This window comes from Calidris pugnax, unplaced genomic scaffold (genome assembly GCF_001431845.1).
Source record: "Calidris pugnax isolate Ruff unplaced genomic scaffold, ASM143184v1 scaffold105, whole genome shotgun sequence".
NCBI classification, from domain to species: Eukaryota; Metazoa; Chordata; class Aves; order Charadriiformes; family Scolopacidae; genus Calidris; species Calidris pugnax.
In genome coordinates this window covers 1,556,446-1,580,096 of record NW_015090857.1, presented here as the reverse complement: position 1 = coordinate 1,580,096, position 23,651 = coordinate 1,556,446, and positions in this window count along the sequence as shown.

Genomic DNA, 23,651 nt, shown 5'->3' with positions numbered 1-23,651 from the left:
TGGTAGGGGATGACTGGGAGGTGGGAGAGTCTTTTGCTTTTTTGTTGGGTTTTTTGGGTGGGGAATTTTTTTTTGGTGGGTTTTTGTTAATATGGTCAATAATTTTTGGTGGGTTTTTGTTAATATGGTCAATAATAAGGTTGTAAGGTCAACAGTAAGAAGTTCAAACATACTATCCATTTATGTAAATAAAAGACAAAGCTACGAACACCACGGAGTATTTTAGAGAGAATGTTATAAAAGTCCCAGTCTTGATCACAAGAACTGACATGAGATATAACAGGGTCTGTAGTTCCAGCTACTCATACCATTTAAAGCATCACTCACCAGTATTCTGCCAAAAACATGTGAAAGTAGCAGTGTAAATATAAATATCCAAGCGATTTTTAAATACATTAAAATATGAATTAAATGTCATAAGGGAAAAAAAATAAACTGTAATGGAATGTTTTAATACCATTTTTCGGAAAGAAGTATCACAGATATTTTTTAAAGTGCATGTCTGAAATAGTACTTATTTTATTTATTTTTTTTTAAATGAGTAAGGGCATTTAGAAATACCTCTTAGCAGCATTACTTTGCATACTTTTCTCTGAGAAGGATTCATGCAACCAGGCTAGCTACTTTTTTTTTTTAACCAAAGGAAAAGAACATATATTGTGGAATTCTCTTACCACCAACAGATTATGAACGAACAACAATTATTAGTTATTTGATGGGGCAAGAGCAGTTTTGGGCACCTCAATCTTAAACTATGCATCACAGTAACTCACTGCAAAGAAATTTCAAAGGCAAAAACCAGTTTTAACTTAAGCTCAAATACCATCTATGCACCCTAACTTCAAAATGCTTCTCCAGAACAACTTCTGCCTACAGGAAATCAGCCAGTGCTCAATGACTAGACAAGAGGAGTGAAGTAGTGTTATCAAAAGTCTTGACGTGCTTCTGAAATTCCTCATCTGTTATAAAATCATAAAGCCCTTTTAAAACATTTAGCAAAAATATATCAGTTTTTAGAAGTATAAATACATATTGTCATGGCCTACCAAGAAAGAAGAGAGCAACAATCCTTCTATCCCCTTCCTTTCCGTAACAGCCACCCATGGGCAGGCTTCATATTTGTAGCCCTTTCTAGGAGAGCCAAAAAAGCCCAGATTCTCAAACCCAGACCAGCTCAGCTCTACAGAAGGGCTCTCTTAGATCTGGAAAAGTAGAGGAAGGAGTGAAATACCTCCCTTTCTGTCAAACGAAGAAAAGCAAAGCAAAATTGCTAATTCTGCTAACCTTCCACAGAATCTCCTCCCTCATCTGTACAGCTGGGCCCAGATGTTCTGCCTTTGCCTTGTAAGACACTTCAACAGTCAGCTCCTGCCGAAGCCAAGTACCAGTAAACAGAAAAATAGAAGGCAAAGCCTATTCAGAAACTCCCTCCTCCTGAAAGCATTCTCTCAACTGATCACCTAAGGACCATATACACTTCAAGAAATTCAGATTAGGCAGACTAGGTCCCTATCCTCATTTATAAAATGAACTTTGGGTGTTTACTGCTTCAAAGTTTTTAAAACCTTTTTATTTGAGGAACTACTGTATTCTTTTTTCACATGAAAGGACTCCTATCTAGCATAGTTATTTATATTTTTTAAAAAATAAATAAAATTCAGATGAATTAAAACAATTACAGTCAATTAGTGTGTCCATTCTTCCTACAAACTTCTGTTAACTCTATGCAGTGATTGTGCCATAAGGATTTTTCAATTATGCAGTGTAATTTTAACTCCAACATGGCAGAAAAGTCACCAAGAACAGAACATTATTGTAACAGTTTTCTGCTTTCCTACTTTCCACTAGACATCAGTCCCATGTCAGCAATCAGCACTGGGTTGCAAGAGGTGTTACCTTCCTAGGGCTCAGGGGTCACAGAAACCTACATGCTTTCAGAGTGTTCTATGTTAGGAAGAGATGAATTGATCAATGAAGACCTTCCTCATACTTCAAAAGGTTAACCTAACCCATAAAATACAGTGAAACCATCAAATAAACGATTGTGACTTTTGTAAATAAAGCAATGTCTTAAGTCTTATCTGCCCCAAATTCAGTTATCCCATCATCCCAAGGCAATCATGGGATCTCAGCCTTTCAACTATGAGGTGATCTCTGTGATCTGCCTCCCACAAGCATTTGATGCTATTTCAGGTTACCAAAAGACACTGAGCAAAAAAGGTAAATGCCGATTAAAAAAATAACAAAAGGAAAAAAACCATACAAACTGAAGATAGATCATACTTAATAAAAAGGTTAGCTCTTCCTAGTCTGCCACATTTCCAGTACAGTTTATAATGGTTTTATTGTTCTACTGCTACATACAGCTCCATAAGCATAATACATACTTCCCAGCAAATATTAAGCTTTTCAGCACAGCACGACACTCTGAGCTCGGAACTACGTATTGACTACTGCTTTCAGATTTTTTCTTGCTCTTTTGGTCTTTTAAACACATTTTATTTTGCTGAACAAGCAATACTTATCTACTGATTATTTACTTTTTCATTTCCTGCTGATTTTGCTACATCTTTACATTACTCAAACAGTGCTGACAACTCAATCTAATTACGGAGTTCAGTTGCCTTGAAGAAGAGGAGTATAATAAATTTCCCCAAAGGCTGTAAATCAACCAGCAGCATCTAGAGCTAGAGAATCAGGTGTTTCTGCATATGACCTGAATTCAAATTCTTCAGCCCAACACCTGGACACCTTTACATTATACATTTTTATTTACTGATATACAATATGCTCTTTGGTCATCTTCCTTTTTCCCCTTCCTTCTATGGCAGAGTCAACTGAAGCTGAAATTAGCGTTAGCTCTAATTGACATCATATGCATCAAAATCTTTTCTTCTAGGGGACTGATGCTTACTATTCAACTTCCCTAATCTGTCAGAGGGTTACAACGCAAAGCAGTGCAACTCATTAGCTGCTAATTCGTCAGCTTCATCTCCCAGTGAAAACAATGACTGAGCAGTAATCCAACTGCACTCTGCATCTCCTGCCTTATTATTTACAGCGCCTGCTCTCCCTTGAGCCAGGCTGACTTGCCAAAAGGTAACGTGAGCAATTTAAGTTTTCAGGAAAGATATAAGATATAACCAATGTATAATCTGACCCAAGACAAATCAAAATATCCAAATGACTGGGTCAGAACCTAAAATTAGGTAACCAGAGAAAACAACGTAAAGAAAAAAAATATATATCTTATAGCTCAATTAAACAAATATGTTACAAAGTACTACACCATATACCAGTTGTGAAGCAATGGCACCAAACAAGTAAAATCACTAACTGGAAAACATGCATAAAATAGTTATTACACACATCTAAAATAAGAAAAAAAAAAAAAATCCATGTCAGCAATGAGGCCAAACACAGACACACAAATCAAGCTACACTAAGCACATACAAAACCAACCACCACAGCACAGGAAGCAAACTCTTGTATTAACACATAAACAGTACAAAAATAAATAAACAAACCCATCCAACCATGAGACGATCCTTTTTCAGCTATGCCTAGTGACGACGCATTTGTAACATACACACTCTTCTGGCTACCCGACTGCCAGAGTGGGTCAGTAAAAAAACCAGGGCATTTATCCATCCCACCGTGCTACTTCATCCCGTAGAAATAAACACGAGTGTGACATGTGTTTAGTTGTTCTCCCCTGTGGTCCTGATGCACTGTACGTGCACGGTGTGATGGCACGCTGATTCTCCAAAGATACCAGCCCTTGTAGATGGACCACAAAGTTTAATATGTCTATTCCAGATCTCACCAAAACCAAACTCATCCAAAACTCTCAGCGCATACTCCTCTCCACACAGGTGAAAATAATTTTCGTGGTTCTCAGCCACATTGTAAAATCAACATCAGAAGCTGGAGCATCCCAGCAGGAGAGCGCGAGGTGGTGATGGCAGCCCTCCAGAGACCAAGAATAGCTGCATTTCAGGAGTGCCCGTGCTCCCTGCCCTCACTGGGCTCCAAGGCACATTCCCGTGTCACTCTGGAAAGGTCACAGTCCCTCGGCTTCGGTGGCTGAAAACATTTACGGGCTACTGCAGGATTTCCAACAGGCTGGCAGAACATCATCTGTGTCTCTGCGGGGCAGAGAGTGACTGGCAATTCCTGAGGACCAGTGACAGGCTGGTTGGTTGGTTTTGTTTTGGGGTGGGAGGTTTTTTCAGTTTCCAAATTTTATTAAAATCAGTCTTTTTTTCAACCTACAAATGCCATTTTGAAACTTTAAACTTTTTTTCCTCTGAAGAGAAAAATCCTTTTTCCATAAACTTATTTAATATTTGGATAGATATGGTCTCTTCATTTCAGAAATCACAATTTAAGACTGTACATCCATGACACAGTTGTGTGTACATAAGCACAAGTAAGTCCTCTCTGAAGGACTTCTGAAAAATCAGAGTTATTCTGCTTTCAGAGATAAGCTATTTTTAGGAAAGAAAAATTATCAATTTTCCTCAATTTTGAGAAAACAAAATTAATTTCTTCCATATGAAAAAGGCTTCAAAAATCCTCTTCTATAGAAATAATTGATTTTACTTTTTTTTTTTTAGAAGTAATAAGCCTTGCCTAAGGGAGCTAGATTTTTATCACATTTCACTAACTCCTATTTGGAACAACCAAACGAGTGATACAACACTCCATCAGCACAACCAAGCAGAAGTACTTCTGCATGTTTCATACTAAAATTTACCTAAATATATACAAGTATTGGTGCATACTCCTTGCCCATCAAACCTAAGAAACAAGCAAGCACCTTTGGTGTACTCTACACTTACCCAACTTCTTCTCAATGCTCACATGCAACTTTCCTGACCATTTAAGCATTGCTTGGAAGAGGTAGTAATAGCATCAAACCCTAAATTTACACCATTTTTTGTTCCAATCCTTCCTGAAACATCATGGCTCTGGCTTTGCATATCCCATGCACTGCAATACTCCCTTATAAAATACCCATTTTAAATACAAACTGAATTTATAATTGCAAAAAAACCCAACTTGTAAAGAGGTCAGGAAAAGCATCAGAAGCTTCTTATTCAAGCAGATGAATACTTTACCAAACAAATAAAAATCATAACAAATTAAATAACACTTTCATTAACTTGGATTTTTTTCCCCATAGCTTTGAATTCAGAACAAAATTTTTTACTCTAAGTCTGCACATACAATTTTTCCAATTTTACCATATGAATTCTGCTAAAAATAAGACACCATAATTTAGATTGCTTGATTAATATGAGTAGAAGCCAACTCCCAACATTTATTAAAGCCTAGTAATTCTAAAAACCTACATTTGTCAAAGTCTTTTTAGGACAGCTTTTTTATGCCCATCCTAGCAAATGAAACACCAGACTGATGTTACTGGGCACTGGAATGAAATCCCCCGATTCTAGTAAGCTTTTGACGGAGCCATCCCTGGCTTGGTTTCAAAGTCCTGCAACACCTGCCTGGGACTCCTTAGCTCCAATCCTTGCAAATAACAACCACACTGTCTCTCGCATTCTGGAAAAGAAATGCTACCATCCCAAGACCAGTGGGGCACTGGGAGGCCAGGCAACGAAGGGACACGGAGCGTATCAGATGTATCACGGTTACTCCGAGACAAATGTCAGCTGTGCCGAGAAGCACGGCGCTCGTGGAAAGAAGAGCTCGTTACATCCCATTTCACCACTGAGCGTGAGCAGACACACAAGGCAGCTAATACAGATTACCTACCGCGCTGTAATCGCTCATTTTATCTTAGTCTAGAGCAATTCGTCCGTTCTGCCACACCACACAGCAACTACGGTTCTTTCAGAGGTAGAGGAGGCGCGTACACCCGTGAGGATGGGTGTTTCTGTACAGCAAGAACGACCATGTGTGCCCTGTCTCATTATGGGGTGCAAATAGTGCACAGAACCATAGAATGGTCAGAGTTGGAAGGGACCTTAAAGATCATCTAGTTCCAATCCCCCTGCCCTGGGCAGGGACACCTCCCACCAGACCAGGTTGCTCCAAGCCCCATCCAGCCTGGCCTTGAACCCCTCCAGGGATGGGGCAGCCACAGCTTCTCTGGGCAACCTGTTCCAGGGTCTCACCACCCTCACAGCAAAGAATTTCTTTCTGGTATCTAATCTAAATCTCCCCTCTTCCAATTTAAAACCATTACCCCTTGTCCTGTCACTGCACTCCCTGACAAAGAGTCCCTCCCCAGCTCTCCTGTAGCTCCCTTCAGATATTGGAAGGCTGCTCTAAGGTCTCCCTGGAGCCTTCTCTTCTCCAGGCTGAACAACCCCAACTCTCTCAGCCTGTCCTCACAGCAGAGGTGCTCCATCCCTCTGATCACCTTCATGGCCCTCTGCTGGACCCGTTCCAACAGGTCCATGTCCTTCCTGTGCTGAGGACTCCAGAGCTGGACACAGGACTCCAGGTGGGGTCTCAGGAGAGCAGAGCAGAGGGGCAGAATCACCTCCCTGGCCCTGCTGGCCACACTTCTCCTGATGCAGCCCAGGCTGGGGTTGGGTTTCTGGGCTGCCAGTGCACACTGCTGGCTCATGTTGAGCTTCTCATCCATGAGTACTCCCAAGTCCTTCTCCTCAGGGCTGCTCTCCAGCTGTTCCCTGCCCAACCTGTATTTGTACCTGGGATTGCCATGTCCCAGGTGCAGGACCTTGCACTGGGCTGGGTTGAACTCCATGCGATTTGCACACATAGTCATTTGCACACACTGACACTTGACACTACTGCAAGTGAGTCAGTACGGCTCCCACCACACGACTCACCAACACCAGCCTCTCTAAGACATACAAAAAACCCCCTATTTCAGCTACCTTGGTCAAGCAGCAGCTGAAACACTGCTCTCCTGAACCAAACAACCGATTCAGCAGTTAAATCCAAAGTGTGCTGATTGTACTGCGTGACTGTCCACACTTCACACCACATTGCTGCTGTACTAACACCAGTTCTCACCTACCCTTGAAGCGGGTGGAGGATGCAGCAGCTGGTCTCCTGGAGTGAGCCCTGATGTTCAGCTGGAGGAAAAGGTTACCAGACAGCTGGTATTTTGGCAAAATTAACTAGGTTATGCACTTTAATATCATCTGTGAAGACACAGCTGTGCCTTCTTGACTTTCACATACAACAACAAACAGAGAAGGCAATAGTCAGTAAAAGAAATCTAAATCTGAGGAACATTAAACCTGTTTTATTTCTTCTCTACTAAACTTGGTTCTAAAGAGTAGGGAAGCTTTAGACGAAAATCCATCATTCTGAAATGAACCACAGGGGAATTTCACAGTCCTGGTGAAATGCCGTTGCTTGGAGATTCAGGTAGAAATTTGCTGCTGAAATAACAGCTGCCAAAAATAGCTCAAGTGATATTTGACTTGGCCTGAGGTCACGAAAGCAACGTTCAGAGACATGTGAGGGGAGATTCACAAATTTCACAATCACTGGACCCAAAGCCGATCTTGCAGCAATGGACTTTTTGACACTTAAGAGAAGCTTTAGTATCATGAGACACGGTCAAGATGCAAAAAATCTGTACCACAGGGTGGACCTGCTTTGGCAGGGGGTTGGACTAGATGATCTCCAGAGGTCCCTTCCAATCCCCTACCATTCTGTGATTTTGTGATGCTGTAAATAACCACTCTACAGAGAAAAAAAAAGTTGTAAAAGGGTAGGGAGGGAACAAGTGATTTACCATGTGCAACTAGGTTCAGCAGCAAGGTGTTTATTAACCCGTGCTGAAGGGAAGCCACTGATGGCACCACCGGAGACTGCTCGGCCTTTAGAGTTCTCTTAAGGACCATGGGCAGATACCAAACCACCTGGTGGATCTGAATTCCCAAATGAACCTGGCTACTGCCCCCAGGCCTGCCCCCCTCAGAGGCTGTGGGGCTGGGTGTCTGCCAGCCTGGTTGTCAGTCCCTCATGGAGCAGCCAGCACTTGGTGCTCCCCCAACAAGTTCCTCAGAGTTTCCATCCTCTTATCCGGATGACAGATTAGGAGGTATCACAGAGAAGGGAAATCATGGGTATCTTCCAAATCCTTACTGTTGTTTTCATAAAAACTGCTCCAGCTGACTGCCTGAGCCTGATTCTGCTGGAATTTTTATAGATTTTCCTATCACAGATTGCTGTGTGGATCCTCTGTTCTCAACGGAGTGGTGGACTCTACCAGTGCTTCTGATAAAGACACCACATTCTCGAATGGCAGTGTCATAACCTTTGGATCCTCTGTTCTCAACGGAGTGGTGGACACTACCAGTGCTTTTGATGAAGACACCACATTCTCAAATGGCAGTTCATAACCTCTCTTGGTATTCTTGATGTTGACAGCTTTACATTTTAGATGGGTTGTCAATGTCAAATACGTTAGTGGAATTTCTTTGGCTCTGGTTCTTTGCGGAAGCGTTACCATGCAGTAGAGTTCAGCTCAGTGTTTTGTCCAATACTTTGAATTTTATATTAATATAAACAGCATTGAACAAAAATCATTGACAGCACTAGAGGCAAAAACCAGAAGCTACGCTTTCCTCTCCTGCACACCAATCCACAACTTGCTCTCCTTTCAGCCTTCTCACTCCTACACGTTCGTGCAGTAACTCAGGTTCAAGAGAAAAGCATTACATTCCTATCCAAACACCCAAACACCAAAACACTTGTGGCAATCTTGGTTGGTGATAATCCAAACTCTTCAAGCTCAGAGAGGCCTAAAATGACATCTTTTTCTCAGGCAAATACTCAAATCATTTTTATTCTTATGCAAATTCACACAGAAGCAGCATTGGGGTTTGGATTAGGTTAGGTTTCCCTGGTTAGTAAACCAAAGAAAACATCCAGGCAAGTCTGCTCTCCAACCCTCGGCACACAGCAAAGCCTGGGCAGAAGATGAGAGCATAGTCTCTAGGGATGCAGTATTTCTGAGAAGACACAGGATACCTACAGCCGTTCTAAGCCAAACACTGATACTGTCATAAATTCAGATGCCTAAAGAAGTTAGTTGGCAGCGGTGGAAAGCAGCTAACCTGGACTGCTCTACAGAACATCCCAGTTTAGGAAGGATTTAGGACTGGATTGTGCCCTTTGTCTTCTATATGGTCTTGTTATATACGCCCTTACTGCTAAATGTGACTGAGTTTGTGTTAAGGCTTTAGTACCTCTCAGCTTCCATCTCTTGGTTGTGCTGCACAAAGGAGTTCTCTGTACACCGGGTGGTCTGAGGGGTGGGTGTCAGATCAGCAGAACAACACAACACAGAGCATTTCTTCCAAGGATGGCAGCATTTCCCAAACATTAACTAATTATTTTTCCATAGGCGTGAAGCATGAGACTCTCCTGTCTCCTAAAAGAGCACTCTTCCCACCTCCTTAGTGTCACGTTAAAGTTACTTCTCAGCACCTTTTAAGTTGTGCAATGAACTTATTCTACAGATCTTCCTTCTCCATCACCGGGTGGTTAGGCTGAAGGCTGAAGTAATTAAGCCCTTCTAATAATAATAAAAGCCATTATCTGCAAGCATACTTTTGATCTTCCTGTCAAGTCCCCATATAAAGGCACTGCCTTTATCTCAATTCTTCACTTTCCCTCTAAGACTTCCAACACACCATATTCTCGAAACACTTTTCTGAGATCTGCACCTCCCGAATGAAATATTTTCCTGGTGTTACTTACATTTTAGTCCGTTCAGAACCGAGGGAGGTGAACAAGCAAAATAAACATATTTAATTAAAAGTTCAACACCAAGAAGCTTTTAGTCCATCACATTTTAAGAGTAATTCAAGACTTTCTTCAGGCGTTCCACAACTCTTCCTACAGCATCACAGAGTAACAAGAGCTACTTTTTGCAGCGATGCTCCCCTGGGCACACACACAACTGTCGTTTACTACACCCGTCTGAAACGAAATCAGTGATCAGCCCTAAAACTGAACTTCTCCATACTCCTTTCAGATTAAAAGCTCAAAAGCGTGAAGAGAAGGGAGAAGCCTAATTTTTTTTCCCCTCACGTAAACAGACATCCATTATCGAGAAAGCGCAAAGCAGATACCCATCAGAAAATTTGAATCAAGCTTTACCAGAGCTGTGTAAACATATTAATTTTATCTTCACAGAAACTGCATCAGTAACACTGTCTTGACACATCATTAAAATGCATTGTTTCACAACTACACAATAATTTCCAGAATGGCTAACACTAAACAGGACGTGCTGTAACACAAGGGGCCAGGAACGTACAGAAAGCCAAGCAGGTGTAACCCACACTCTGGTGTGAAGAGCTGCCACACACAGCCACGTGCTGGGAGAAAGGACAGAATTACAAAGAAATAAAGCAGTGCTGGGGGGGGAAGGCAGTGGGGAGTCCCCATGGAGGGTCTGTCAGGGCAGAGCCTGGGGGCAGCCCCAGCCCCTGACGGACATCGGGGACCTCCCTGGGGATGGTGGGAGGCTAAAACTGAGATGGGACACGGGTCAGGCTGTGGGGACCCAAAGAACAGCCCACAGGGGGCTGACATCCTCAGGGGGTGCCATGGGGTCCCGAGCAGTGGACAGGAACAGTCAAACCCATTGCTGCCCCCGGGACCCTGACAAAACCCCCACTAACAGCAACTGCGCTACCAATTAAAACACAAAAATAGCTTTACCCTGATGTCAAAAGTGAAAACGGCCCAACGGGTGAGATAAAAAGCTCCGCTTGCCGATAAAACTGTTGTCATACTAAAAATACCAGCAGTAACTGACACACAAATTCCTATTTACAAACTTTGCAGGAAAAAGCCTTCAGATCACAAAGGACACCACTCTTCATAAAGCAGCCAACGGTATCCATCAGGAAACATTCAGCAGGTGGAAGTCGAAGCAGGAGAAGAGGGAAAGATAAATATGTAGCTGCCAAATTTTAATAAAAATGCCTTACAAATCATAGTAAAAAAAATTATACTGCTAATTTTTAAAGCTTGAATCTTGAAATCATCCAGTTTATTTTGATGAATTGCCTCAAGATATAATTTAGCAGATACTTATCTGCAGGATTACAGAACGTATTGTCAGTATTTTGGACAAGACAGGGGACCACTTGTTTTTAACAACAAGGCAGGCACTCAATGTCATCTTCTTCAAGTTTTAGAAGATCAATAAGAGGCCACCAAACAGCTGAAAACCTTACTTAAGATTTCAAATGACAAGCAATGCTGGATTTCAAAGAGTCAAACAGTAGCATCTTCAAATTACTTACATTAAAAATAACCAAGATTTATAATCATAAAACAAAGTAAAGCATAACATGTAAGTCACATAGAAGCAGGACAAACTACAACTAAAGCAACTTAACTCAAAGACATATCTTAATAGGAAAAAATAAGAAAACATTAGGTGGTAAGGGAAATTTTTGTTTTTCAACACACACACTTCCCCCTTATTTTTCTAATGTTTTTCCTTCCTATACAAGTACCACATATTATTAGATGATGCAAAGATGTTATGAAGTCATTTTTAAAAAGACTGCATTGTTGAACTCTTTTCACATGAACATTATGGAGTATAATTTAATTTGATAACAGCAGGTTATTAAATGCCCAATGCCAAAAAGTAAACAGAAACACACTGTAGAAGTTTGCTATGCCAGAAATGTTTCCTTAGTGAGACAGAAGCCCCATCCAAGCGATGACTGGAAAATCAGGATAGCAAACAAAACAAGAGACACAGTACCTACCAAAAAGAAAAAATAATTACAAATGGGACAACACGCACGTTCATAGATGACCAGACCCAGGGTGGCAGCAAGACTAGGAAGCCACTGCAATGGCTAAGTATCTGAATAAAAGCTTTACCAAGCAAGGACCTAGTCCTTAAAAAAACAATTTGTTGTTGCTTTCCTCACAGCCTACTTTACAGAAAAATTACCACGTTCCATCACGGGAAGGAGTGTCAAAGAAGAAATGAGGTCACCACACAGGGCACCTGAACACATCCACCTACAAGCAGCTCACATAGTCAGCTACTGTCACCTTACTATAAATTCAGAAAAAAATTAAGGTATGAGAGAAAAAGTTGCTTACAAAAACTTACACTAAAAAAAAAAAATAATCACTATTCTCCAAATTACTTGCAAGAAATAAATGAAGAAGCTATTATTGATGTCGCTCTGATTAGTTCCACTGGTAGTAACTGGAAAGCATACATTAAACCAACAAAAAATACCGGGAAAGGTACTGAGAATATAATGCCAAATTTCCATCATTTCTGCAATGATAAATCAAACTCCTCCATAATTGTTTGGCTTTCTCCAAGTTAAAAACAAAAAAGGGGGAGATAAATCAAACTCCTCCATAATTGTTTGGCCTTCTCCAAGTAAAAAAGAGGTGTGTGTGTATATATATATAGGTAAATAGAGGGAAAATTGACATATGTCCAAAAGCTGACAAAACAACTGGGATATAGTGTAGATGTGTGTGTGTGTGTATATATATATATAGGTAAGTAGAGGAAAAATTGACATATATGTCCAAATGCTGACAAAACAACTGGGATAGTGTGTAATCCTTTTGTAGCCTGAAAATTACTTACAGAATAATGAAATCTTGAATCTTGGCTGCCTTCCAACGTGAGAAGAATGCTGCGGTTTTCCAGAAATCATGAATGCATTCTGCATTTATTAAAGATTTAGAGAAGGCAATAAACATATGTATCATCCGAAAAGATCCCTTTTTTTTGTTTGTATGTTTTCAGATTGGGAAAACTCCAAAATTTTAAGACTCAAAACCAACCTATTGAAACTGGAAAAATTATTAGACAATGACATGATCTAATTTAAACAAAAAGTAAAAAAGTATTGGGAATGAAAAATAGAAGCTAAGCATTTCTGAACCACCAAGATCATCAGCAGAAAACTGCCTGCTAACTGCACAGAGATCAATAAACCTTAGACTTGTTATTCTTGAAGTATCCAAAAGAAAAAAAAAATATCAAAAGGGATATCTTAAATACATATCAAAGCCATACAACATAAAATAGTAACGCAACAAAGATACTACATACAATCACACTGTCTCATCTCACAAAGCACTGAAGTGCACGTACAGCCATTAAGTGCTTTGGGACTGCAGCACAGAGAACTTCGAAGCCTAAAGAGATTGTAGCAGATGAGATTTTTCCATCATAAAATACAGATCTAAAAGCACTCTAACTGAAATACATAAAAAATATGAAAAGGGCAAAAATGTTTTGCTTCTTTGCTAGCCTGACAAAGTCAAATTGCAAGCAGACTCCATTATCTCACATAGCATCTACAGCGTTTGTCACCACTAGCTGCTAGTCAGTGAGATAAATAATAATTTAACATAGCATCTACAGCGTTTGTCACCACTAGCTGCTAGTCAGTGAGATAAATAATTTTAAGTTCATTTATTTGCCTTTTTTTTTTAAATCATCTGAGTCATTAAGCCAGTACATGGAACAGCAGTCTTGGGGCTTTAAAAATGCAGTTAGGATACAGAAGACACCTTAGTGCACTTCATAATTAATTAACTTGGTCACACACACAGCGGGGAGGAAGCATTTGCTTTCACTGGCAGCAGGAGGTCCAAGCAGGAAACCAGAGTGACTCTCAATGCTCAACAGCAAGGCTTGCCCATCCAGGTGGGAGTCAGAGCACTGAAACCAAGAGCTAAAGAAATACAATCAGTTCAAAAGAAGTGACCACGTTAGTGTCTGTCCCCTGGGTGTTCTCCTCTCTCTCAGCACTTTCACTGAGAAGGATTAAACTCCACACTTGAGATGCTCTCACAGTAGGACACCAGCACATCAGTACACAACCCAAGACTCAAGTCCCAGTCAGGCTTTATCCCAACTCTAGGAACTCAAGTTCACAGCAGGAACCAGCACAGAGGCACGTAGCCTGAGAAATCTCATCCCACAAACACGTATTTTTTTTTACACTTTATTACCATAAGGAAAAGCTCAAAGGTTTCTGTACAGCTTCAACCCCAGTTCAGGCAGCAGAGCCCAGACTGCTCTCTAGGACTAGAGCTACTGCTGGTGCTCTCCACTCCAGCAGCGGGCAGGAGGAGACTGGAACCAAGGTCTGGCTCTCTCTACCGCGACTGGGAAGGGACCAGTCTGAGGATGAAGTACAATTAACTCCTCTGAAAAGCAGGCACGTCCCACGAGAAGCCCCTCAAAGCAAGCTGATCTTCTGCCTGCGCTTTGTAGACACGGGCCCACAAGGAACCCAACCTACAGCTAAAAAGTAACTTGAAAGCGATGGAGGACATTAAAAAGGGGAACCATGGTAGAGTAACAGGAGTCACATTGCATCTTCCATTGCATCTAAGAACAAAGCCTTTCATTAAAATAATTAAAAATAACCAACACCCCCAAACCAACCAACTTTCCCCTTTTCCTCCAGAGGTATTTCTTACTAGGAACACAGAAGAGATGTGCAACCTTCAACGAAGAAGCATGCTCTGAAGAAGGCAACTGACAGAAGATCAGAGGTGGGAGGTGGGTATAGACTCAACGAAACAGGCTGGTTGGGAAAACACAAAGAAAAACTCCAACATCCAGCATGAACTGTACAAAGATCCATCAACACATTAGTCATACATCTCAATCTCCAACAAACCACTCACAGTGTTGGTCACTGAAATGACTACAAAAATCTAGGCATCTACTTGTAGCACCAAATTCAGAATACATTACATGCTCAGAATAAAGATGATCCTCCACTTTCTAATGTTATTTAATCAAATCCATACATTTGGTATTAAATTGCATATTATTGCAGAGCCACACACGCTTTCACAGTGTAAACTTAATTCTTCAAATTCTCTTGCGTATCATCTGGTTCCCAAAGGCAGAAAATCCTTCAGCATGACAGTAAAAATATCAAGGCATAAACAGTTATTTTTTTTCTAGAACACTAACGTAAACTTCATAAATTAGATTATAGCTTATATTAAAATCATTTGATGCTGCAGCTTAAGACAGTTGGTCAGTGCTACTGCAAACCCACTTCAAACAGCACGTTGGACATTTGGACAATTCAGTGTCATCCCAGATCTGAAGGAAATTTATACCCACAAGAAAGCAAAAGCAAACGTACAATTTAAGTAGAAACACATAATGCTTACATGAATTGATTTGATTTCATTTAATACAATTTGCAACAGGAACAAGCAGCAAATTAGAATTTGGACTGATATGCTCCCAAGTAGGCTAGATCCAGCCTCCCAAGGAGTGTATGGAGTTTATTAGCATTCCCATTTTAAAAACCTGAAAGAGAACAATGCAAAAGTATCCTGTTGAGCACGGTAAAATTATGAAGTAATTTCATCAAGTGACCTAATCAACTTTGGCTTTCTTCCTGTAGCTCATCTCTGTCTGGTCTTCTCTCCTTTAAAGGGATACCAAGCCAAATGCTGCTTTAACTCTACAGTAAACTGGACATCAACAAAAATTATCTGCAAAGCAGAAAACCAAAAACCTACTCAAAAACACAACAAATGTTTCTCAGCAATGGTTTTGTTAAAAATTGAATGAAAAGGGTAGAAGTTATAAAACCTGAGAAAAACTAAAGCACAATTTGCTCTAAAACACAAAAATTCCATAAGTTTGAAAATGTCCTTTTTAATTCTGAAATCAACTTTCTTTCTAAAAATTATTAATTTTCCTCCAGAGAATGTTTCATATTTAAAACCTTTCAAAACCAGAGTTTTAAATACAGAACTGCTCTGTAATACACGGTATTATGATGTGGCTCCCAGCATCAGGTTATGGTCTGAACAATGTATAACCCCTGGGAGAGAATTTCCAAGGCACAAGCAGCAATGGAGCACCTCATTTCAATTAAAAGTCACTGAGGGTATCAAATTACTATGTTTGCTTTTGAAAATATCCTACCCTGAAACCAGAACTATCTTAGCAAAAATACCTTATTTCCAGAAGTTATGGACAACTACATAGCGGTGGTTCTCCAGACAAATGCTCGAGTCATTTCCTAATTTCTAGGACATATTGTAAATCCTTTATCTCTAGATTAAAAATTTATCTAAAGGCAGACTAATTTAAAGCATTAAATATTTATAAACGTCAATAGCTAGGTTCCTGAATCCTACTAAAATTAACAGAAGTTTTGTTGGAGTAAAAAAATCGCCAAGTACCACTCGTCTCTTTCAAAAGGCTCTCCCACTAGAACTGCTCAGGGTGCTTTATTATTATTATTATTACTGTAAATCATCTGTCCAAATGACCAGACTGGTTCTCGAATGCTGCTGCTGCCGTGCCTAAAAGCCCTTGTCACATGAGAAGCACTCCGACTGGAACCTGATGAGGCAGAAGACAAGTCTCCGGGCGGGATGAGGGGATAACCATTTCAGTATTAAGCAAAAGACACCCAGGGACTTTTCTGTTCACCTCAGCTGCACATCACCCGAAACATCCCTCAGAAGGATGTATAAAGAGTCACACTTTTACCCATTTTGTGACCTAAAACATTTAGGCTCCTCTCTAATCCCAGTATAGAAGAGCTCTACTAATTTTAGATCCAAGTGGCGCAAAGTGTCAGAGCTGTCAGATAGCTGGATACCTGAATCCCGGGCCAAACTCATTTAGTTTTCTAACACCATCAGGCTATGAACCCCACTTAATTGTCCATCTGTATTTATATGCATTGCAGAACACATTATTCACTACTATGATTTCACATCTTAACTACAAAACAGAACAATGAAAACACATTTCAAAGCAAGCCAAGTTCAGAAGGGCCATGTGGCTATCATCAAGAGCAGATTTTGGTCTACGCTACCGAAAAGCCCATCAGGTGCCTAATCCTCCTTGTCTTACAGAAATAGTTACACTAATTGCATAATTGCAATGTGCAGAATTTAACCCTCGATATATTGCCTAGAATCTTCGTCCTTTCACAGATTTGCAACCATTGCCAGCTTGTTTGAAGCGTACGAAATCCCAAAAAGTTGACAGATTACACCCCACAACAAAACCGATGCATTCACCAGACACAATAAAAATTAAATCTGGAAATGCACTAACTCCCTTTTAATGCAAAGGACAAACTGAAGGATGAGTGATTCACTAGAGGATGAGTGATTTCAGCAGGAATATGCCTTATTAAAGGCTGAGCTATCACTCGGGCCCCAATCCTGGGAAGTGGCTGGATTTCTGAAGCCAGTGTGTTCCCCCAAAAGCATCGGAGTCTGCCTACACAGATCAACTCCTAAGATCCAGCTATTAACATGCCCTTCAGGATCTGACCCCCAGACTGAGGAGTCTTTGTAAGCATTGTTTCACCTGTTTGAAAGCTGGCTTGATAGAAAGCATTCAGGACATGAATATTTTTCACCCACTACAGAAAATCAAGGCTTTGTTAAATTAAACTGCTTTAATGATGTTTTACAGGAAACATTTCAGGCACGCAGCAATACGCTGCATTCATATCTGACATTTACAGAACTTTATTCTTTTAAGCCTGAACTTACCAAATACTTGCACTTAACTTTAAGCATGTGAATAAGCCCATTTTTATTTCACAGAGCACTTAATTTCAAGTACATGTTGAAGTTCTAGCAAAATGATGGAATAAATTCCTCAAACCAGGCATGTTTTAAACAATGTAGAGGAAAAAAAGAATGTATAACGTGGTTTTCAAGCAAAATACCTCTAGAGATTAGCAAACTAAACCACAGCAAACCATTAGAAACACCCCAAACAAAAATATAAACTGAACCAAAACACGTCTTTTAACACAATGACTGTTTATTTCCCTCTCAAACCACAGCAAACCATTAGAAACACCCCAACCAAAAATATAAACTGTAGAAAAACACATCTTTTAACACAATGACTGTTTATTTCCTTCTCCCCCCCCACCCTTCACAACCTCTGATTTTGGCCATTAAAAAAGGAATTATAGAATATTCCTGTGAGGTCTATTTAAAAGATGTTGCTGACTCAATGGGAGTTGGGAAGTACCAGAAAAGCAATGAAATAAATCTCTGATCTCTGCTCCAATTCAAACACCAAAGATATTTGAATCGATGGCCAAATTCTGCCTGCCTTAGTCTTCCAAGCAGGTATCTTTTAAAGCCATGGAGACACAACTGCAGTTTATATTTACCATCAAACTCAGCTTCAGAAACTGCTGCCCAAATCTTGAGGCTTTACTCACTGAACTGGCTAACATTCAGGTTCTTACTATTTTATTCCAACAAAATTAAGACCACTTCAATTTATCCCAAGTGAGGGGCACATAAAAGTGAAATCAGCGATGTTTGATTCATATTTAGGATGAAATGCACTGACAAAAGATCCCATCTCCAAGCAATTTGAAAGGGAGTTCCTGCTTAAAGGAGGAGGAATGTTCAAGCAGAGTAAAACTGTAGGTTTTACATGGCCCAAAGAGTCCATTAATTTTGTTTGGCTCCATACAGCAGAAACGCCATTACGCTTCCATTCCTAATTGAAGGCCATTTCTGTTGGCCAAAATCCTCCCTTCCCGGGAGGCTAACCTGCTGTAGGAAACACACTAGGAACAGGGGGAACGACGGTGTCATCATGCTGAAGACTTACACGGTGGCGAAGAAAGGATTAGGTGACGTGCATCTGGATAATCCACACATACCCTGCATTAGACAGCAAAAACCCTGTCCTATTTGAACAGAAAAGTGATGAATAGCAAGGCTAGTTACTACCAAGTTATGAAAAGAGGGGGAAGAAAACCATCTAAGGAGGAAATTCCTTATACACCCTACAAAACCAACAACTATATGCCACCAGATTATGCCAAAGGAGAAGGAAAATAAATGATGAAGCCATCTCTGAAGAACATCATCCCTCTACTGATACCAAACACATTTAAGAGCCTACAAATTCCTGAAATGCAGCAGCAGCTTCATTTTCAGATGTACTAAAACCATTCTGAGCAAATACTCCCTTCCCAAAGTCAGCTCAAAGGAGCTAGATGACAGCCATCTATTTAAAAAAAATAAATAGAAATCTTAATTCAAAAACTGTACCTAAACAATGTCAGAACAGCTTTACTTGACACTACCCTCCATCAATCACTAGAACAAATTACATTACCTCTGAACCCTACACAGGCAACAAAATGCATCAGATGACCTGCTAGCTCTCATCCATCTCCAGCTTCTTTGTTTCTCCAAATACAGAAACGGAACTGTTTGCAGTCCTTCAGCTGAATGTGTAGTATTACAGTTTGTTTTTTTTTAAAGCAAGAGAGAAATGCCAATAGCAAAACAGAACGTACTAAAGTTTAAACAACCCAACCTGAGTTTTGCAATCCCCATTCCCAGACTTTCCCCTCCTTCTCCAGAGGCAGAGGCTATGCAGAGAGCCCAAAGTACCCTAAAGAAGCAGCAATCAAGCCTCCAATCCAAAGAGAACATTTATGTGATACCTTTCCTGTCCCTGACAAGGACTTAGTCAAGTCCCTGAAGAGCAAGGTTGGATTTTTCGTGGGCAGTCACTTCAAACTGAATTTTCTAACACATCCGTTTCCTACAGAGCCAAAATCTACAGCACTAAAAGGTCTGCACGGGGTCAGATAACCCTATATATTTTAAGCTTTTATAGCTTACAAGACTGTAAGAACATTCTTGAATAATTGTGATTTACTCACTATTTAACACTAAGAGTTAACTCCTTCTGAGAGACAGCAATCCCACAGTCATTAACAGACCCGACCATTTCAATAATGATGTCAAAGGGAGGCAACTTTGTTACATAATTGTTCAAAATCTCGCAGGAAAAGAAGGTTGTTGCAACTGGTATTTACATAAATATTTACTGAACATAAATATAAACTGAAAAAGACAAGAAAGTTTTACCTGTAGTGAACTATACAATTTCAGAGGGATCGTGTACATAAATCTAGATTCTTGGTGTACTACTTAGGGTTTATACCGGAGCAAATCTAAGGAATGCATTGCAGTTAAAACTTAAACTGGCAGTCTTCAAATATTTAATACTCAAATCATATTGGTATGGAACAACGTATACCTCTACCATCTAGCAGATGGCATTAATGTTTTAAAAATTAGATGTATACTAAAATACTATCGGACATTTTCTTAGTTACCAAGAAGGCTGCAGCTAACAATAATTTTATAAATTTTTTGTTCCCAGGCAATGGGGAGACAACTCACAAACTGATTCTGTGATTCTAAGACTAATTTTTTTAAGTTCTTCACAACGTCCTAGAGAGCTCAAATATAGTTTTTGAGATAAAGCTGAACTGTTAGTTATATTAACAAGTATTTGTACGATTTCTCATCTTCCTATTTAGTCACAAACAAGATGTGAAACCCATCAAATGTTTCAGATAAAACACACTGGGCATTTTATTACCACTATCACAATAAAGGCTTTGCCTTTGCATTCCTAGAGGTGCTAGTAACAAAGAAGCTTTTTTGTTCCCCCTGAATAAGTAGCTTGATTCAACATGATTTCTAAATCATCTGAGATAATGTGACTTTCTCTCCTCCTCCAAAGTGCTTTAGAAATACCGCCAATTAATTACTACATGAATCAAGGAAAAAAAAAAACGAAAAAACCATGACAGCCAGTAACTGAGCTGACCGGGAATCAGAAAACAACCCTCCCTTCTCCCACAGCAGCAGCTCTTCTGTGCTATCGCATATTTAGCAAACAGTTGCCTAATTATTTGCTGTCACAGCCAGAGACGCAGTCAGCAGACAGAATTTGGAGACGTACAAATATCCTGGGTTTAACTGTTAGAGCAACAAGGTACTCGCTATCGCACCGTCTTCAAGATCCACAGCCTTCTTTGGCTGCAGAAACGGACGATGAGTAAAATTTCACTTTTCCACATCAAAAAAGGACTGCTTTTCTCTTCCTAAACCAAATCAAATGGCCCGAATGTCTTAATGATGCGGCATCATATGATCCCAAGCCTTCCAAGACAGGCAATGAATTTTGTACAGCTGACTCTGCTAGTTACAGTACTCAACAGCTGGGGCATAGATAATTTGGCTCCCTGATAATGCCCTGGATGAATATGAGAGCAATCTGCAAACTGCAGAAAGGAAAAAAAAAAAACAACCACACACCCATGAACTATTCTATTCGCATTACAATTAACCGATTGCAGCTCGCCTTAAAAATATAAAGTCAGCATGGTTTGCATTTGATTAAGAAAATTACTAAAGGCAGTGTTTACAAAACTGAGAAATTCAGAGAAATGGCACTCCCTCTTCAAAGTCTATATCGTAGCAATTCTTTTCTGATTAGATCAGCTCCCATAGCAAGCCATCAGAACAACAATGGCTGTAGTGAAGTCATACTACTGGGACTCAGATGGGAAATCATGACCGGCTTGGAAACACATTTGAACAAATAATGTGTTTTCCAGGTTTCCAATATATCTTAATTAAAACAAGTCTGAATCTTTACCTTTGCTCCCAATGGCTGAATAAAGTATACCTCAAACAGCAAAACACAGCATACCCGTATACTGAATACAACGCTAAAAACTAAGACAACAGAAGCTGGATCCTCCCAAATAATTTCACAATTTGGCTGCCACTGAAAACAGCATGTGAATGGACCCAATGCTCCCCCCCACAATATGATACACACTCCAATATTTCCAGAATGTGCTTTATTTCTAATAGAGATGTTAATTAGCTTTAGGAGTTTATTTTTATTAAAATCCCTTTGTCCCCCAAGACTTAAAAAACAAACGTTTCAGTCCTCATGCTCACTAAGCTCTTGCTGAAAGAGGGGAAATTAGGCCTAATATCTTTCCCAGATTTTTAAGCAAGTAGACAAACTGGTATGAGAATGAACCTTATTAAGCCTAACTCTAGCAGAATATCAAAGGTAATCTAAAGCAGAATCACAGTGGTTTGGATTAGCACCAGAACATAAAAACAAGTTTTCTCAGTGTTTTCTTTATTTACAAAGTAAACAGTCTACTTGGTTTAAAATCTTGCAAAAATCAGTTCGGCTACATAACAAGTAATTGATGACTTAAAAATACAGGAGAATAGAACAGAGATGTACTTTTGAAGATGACCTGTTACAAACCATAATTATTTCTTAACTAAAATGCATTAATCCATTTCAGCACAGAAACAGTGCACATGCTCCATAGCTGCATTGACACAATGGGCAACAGACACAAAGGAGTCATTAGTCAATACTGTTAATGACACATGAAATTGCAAGTGACACAGGTAGAAACTAGCCTCAGACCCCACAAGTTCTCATGCCAAAACAACCATCTGCAGAGGGTTTCTTTTTCAAAACAGTACCACTAACAACCCGGATTAAATACAACCAGCTATCTGTATCTTCAAATCAAGCTGTCTTAAACTATGCCACTCCCATTCCCAGCAGGAGAAACCATTTAACCAAAATCTTTAGAACTGACTCGAAGCACACAGCTGAGAGATTTCAGGTATAAAAATCTAACCCATCCCTTTCCCAACCCTTAGAAAAGCACTCAGTGTCGCAAACGTCAACATATGCTGTGACATGCTGTAAGAACTATTTCTAGGATGAAGATTCAATCTGAACATTTAACCCAACCCCTTTTCACTTGAATTAAAATCAGAGCTGTAACGCTTTTGGAGAAGCATTTTCAGATTTAGTATCAGCGAATGTACCCAAAAACAGTAATGAATAATGATGTCTCTCAAACTGTGTCTTCCATCCCGATGAATTTAAGGAAGCTCTGTAATTTACATTTCTAGCGAGATAAATTTAGCTGCATGCATCCTTGTCACGATAAACGCCTTTTTTCCTTATTTTTATGAAAAAACACAGGTGCTACATGAACTGAGATCATTCTTTTCCCAACCACAAAAAAAAATTAAATAAAATGAAACCAAAACCCCAAAACAAAAAGGTCAAAATAAACCGAAGCTGAGATGTATATGCCCGTGTTTGCGTTTCACTCGAAAAATACATTTCTGGAGAGGAGAGAGCGCGTTGCACCCACCGGTGCGGGGCAGACGGGGTGTTTATTGAGGGCAGACACCCCCGACCTCCGTCCCCCCCCCGTGACAGACACCGGGCAGGGACGCGGGGCCGGGGGGTCCCCCCGCAAAGCCGGAGCCACCCAAACCCGCAGCCGCCACGCCCGATGGGGGGGTTAGGATGGGAAAGGGGGGTGGGCAACCCTACCTTTATATCTCTCCAAGACATCTTCGTAGGCTTGCAGGTACTCCTGCTCCTCGGCGTAGAAGTAGGCGCCGGGGGAGAGGTAGCCAGCCATGGCCGGGGGGGAGCCCTGCCCGCTTCCCCGCACGGCTGCGGGCAGCCGGGAGCCTCGGGGACGGCACAAGGCGAAAAAAAACCACCCCGGCGGCTAGCGAAGGGAGGGAGGGAGGGATGGAGGGATGGATGGAGGGCGGGCGCTGCCAGCCCGGCCGAGGAACCGCCCCCACCGGCCGCTCGGGTGTCGGTAGCCGCCCCCCGGAGCGCGGAGGGGGGGAGGCAGACGGTGCGGGGCCGCCCCCCCCATCGGTGAACTCTGCCTTGGGGGCTGGGGCGCCGCCCGACCCCCCCCGTGTTTCTACCCCGGCCTCCACCAGGAACGTCCCCTCC